The 2,997-nt window shown below is 39.6% G+C and overlaps 1 pseudogene; it reads left to right on the forward strand.

The window, feature by feature from the left end:
• Positions 1-2,511: 2,511 nt before the first annotated feature.
• LOC134913184 (5S ribosomal RNA) lies at positions 2,512-2,630 on the forward strand (annotated as a pseudogene).
• The last annotated feature ends 367 nt before the right edge of the window (positions 2,631-2,997 follow it).

The following is a 2,997-nucleotide window of genomic DNA, read 5'->3' on the forward strand; positions in this document are numbered from 1 at the left end:
CCGCGCATGTGAGGTAGCCAAATTGGTCTCCGGATCATGGCGGGCGCCATGTTTCCGGAGACCTGCGCATGCGCAGTAGACTCCGGCACATTGTAGGAGTCTACAGCGCCGTTCAGAGGAGGAGGCCCACCCGGAGGTGCACACGGGCCCCCTCCTCTGTAGAAACGCCCCTGGAGCACGCGTGCCTTAGGTGCATGTAAATATAACTATTACCGTTCCCCTATCATGGTGCCCCCCCCCCCCCTTTTATTTTCTTCTGGATCCGCCCCTGGTACTGTAGATAATGCCAAATGCAGATAGTGTTAGCCAATAGTAGGCTATGGGCTACTATATCACAGATCCTTTCGGAGAGGGATCTGTAAAATCCCTCTCTGTTGACCCCGCTACCACATGCGCTGGCCAAATGTGTTGTGAACTTAGGTATAAAAAAATTATAATATATGTATTAAAAATGTGGATTGTGATAAATAGTCCCTTATATATAATTTGATCAGCTATTTATTAGAATAGAATAAGAACTATAACAGGCCAATCGTGGAATTTTATGGGCAACATTCCACCTTTTTTATCAAGTGCTGCATCACACTTTCTGATATTTATAATGCCTATATATTATATACATACATTTACAGCATACAATGCATCCGGAAAGTATTTGCAACGCTTCACTTTTTCCACATTTTGTTATGTTATAGCCTTATTCCAAAATGGAATAAATTAATTTTTTCCCCTCAACATTCTAGGCATCTTACATCCTATATACACACACATATATATATATATATATATATATATATATGTATATACATACAGCATGCAAGGCGGCACTCAAACAAATGATGAAAGGAGCAGGTAAGTGTGTTCAACGTTTCGAGATTTATTTCTCGTCGTCAGGATACATGTATCCTGACAACGAGAAATAAATCTCGAAATGTTGAACACACCTGCTCCTTTCATCATTTGTTTGAGTGCCGCCTTGCATGCTGTATATTTGGGTCTCTGAGCACAGGACACCTAGGAGGGCACCGGAGCTACTTTGAACTTTATTTGAAATGCTGCCTACTTTGTTACCATATATATGTATATATATATATATATATATATATATATATATATATACATTTATATATATATATATATATGAAGAAAATCCCGGCACTCCAACTCTGAAGACCAATTTGCTGCGGTGCCCTCCTTGAGAAACTATGCAATTCCTCTATGTAGCAGGTAGAAACAGGCGGCACTCAGGCAGACTCGTATATAATGAAGAAAAGCGGTCCGTTTATTGATCCAACATGTATCGGGGAATACCCCGTCCTCAGGGCCTAACCAGGTTATTGGTTATTATTAGGAATTGAATTGGTGGATCAGGTCTGTCAGTCACTGAGAGATTGGTTGTGGCTTTTAGTTGTGGGTATGCGGGATAAGGAAGTTTATGAAAGAAGATGAAGAAGATTTGGTGTAGGCAACAAACATTTTGACAGTGCTGGTTGTGCCTTGTCCCTTAAAAATGTTTTTTTTTTTCCCCAGTCTTATGGTAATCATACTAAATCAGTCATAGTGATCCGAAGTTTCTGGAATCTGGGTCTGCATAAAGGCAAAAAAGAATAAAACCCCCCACTAATTTATAAAACATTGTACTATGCAGATTCAAGTGCGCCTTAGGTGAAAAATCTTAAAACAGAGCTATGCATAATATCCATGTATATCAAGGGTACACATGTCAAACACAAATGGAGACACTGAATTGTGTAATAAATGATGTGTCCCTTGATAGCGGCTCTCTTGGTTATAGATGGTTTCTTGCTAACAATATTTCTTCTAGTACATTATAGTCATTTATGTGTAATCAAAAGTAATTTTAAGATCAAAATGTTTGTTACAATATTTGTGTTTTGTTGACCTCTATTAACACACCAATCATAATACATATGTAACAGCCATTTGTTGCATACCTCCCAACATGACCCTCTCCAGGAGGGACAGAATGCTCTGCTTCTGGACTTTCCTGGTAATGTATGATTGCCATCACCTGTGCTGAAACACCTTTTTCATCAAGTAACTAGTTCAACACAGGTGAGGGCAATCCTACATTAAGAGGGAAGCCCAGGAACAGAGCATTCTGTCCCTCTTGGAGAGGGTCATGTTGGGAGGTATGTGTTGGTATAACCACTAATAATCTCAGATAACCATTTAGACATCACCACTTACTGCTAATATAATTAAACTATCTTCATTGCTGAGATAAGAGGCCCCAGTTTTCCCTGTGCTGCAAACAGTAGAGACTCTACTGTCCACTATAACATTATGTGACAGTGGACAGCAGAAGTGGGGGTACCCTAATCTATCCCTACTGATCTCGCTCGAGGACTCTCTCACCCATTGCCAGACATCAAGTTCTCTGCAATGCATTTGTAGCAGAGACTCGTGGCAAACCAATTGGACAGCAGAAGTTCTCCCTTTTGGTATTTATGTCATAAACCACACACTCTCTCATTTGTTGAATTCAATCACTACTGCCATACTTCACTGGCCACGCCCAATTCCGTCTGATCTTGGAAGCAAAGCAGTGATAGGTCTGATCAGTACTTGGATGGGTGACCACCTTGGAATATCAGGTGCAGTAATTATATACTGGAATTAACAACAAACAGCAGAAGTGGTGGAGCAAACATTGACCTTTACTTCTATTTTGCATATCTTTCCAGCACAGGGATCTCTTACTATATCTCTCTGCTAATAACTTAGGAGGTAACATATTTTTGAAGAAATTAGAACTGTACCCGACACATAAATGACTATAAAGTACTAGAAGAAATATTGTTAGCAAGAAACCATCTATAACCAAGAGAGCCGCTTTCAAGGGACACATCATTTATTACACAATTCAGTGTCTCCATTTGTGTTTGACATATGTACCCTTGAAATACATGGATATTATGTATCTCTTTGTTTTAATATTTTTTACCTAAGGCGCACTTGAATTTGCGTAACACA

This window comes from Pseudophryne corroboree, chromosome 4, assembly GCF_028390025.1.
Source record: "Pseudophryne corroboree isolate aPseCor3 chromosome 4, aPseCor3.hap2, whole genome shotgun sequence".
NCBI lineage: Eukaryota > Metazoa > Chordata > Amphibia > Anura > Myobatrachidae > Pseudophryne > Pseudophryne corroboree.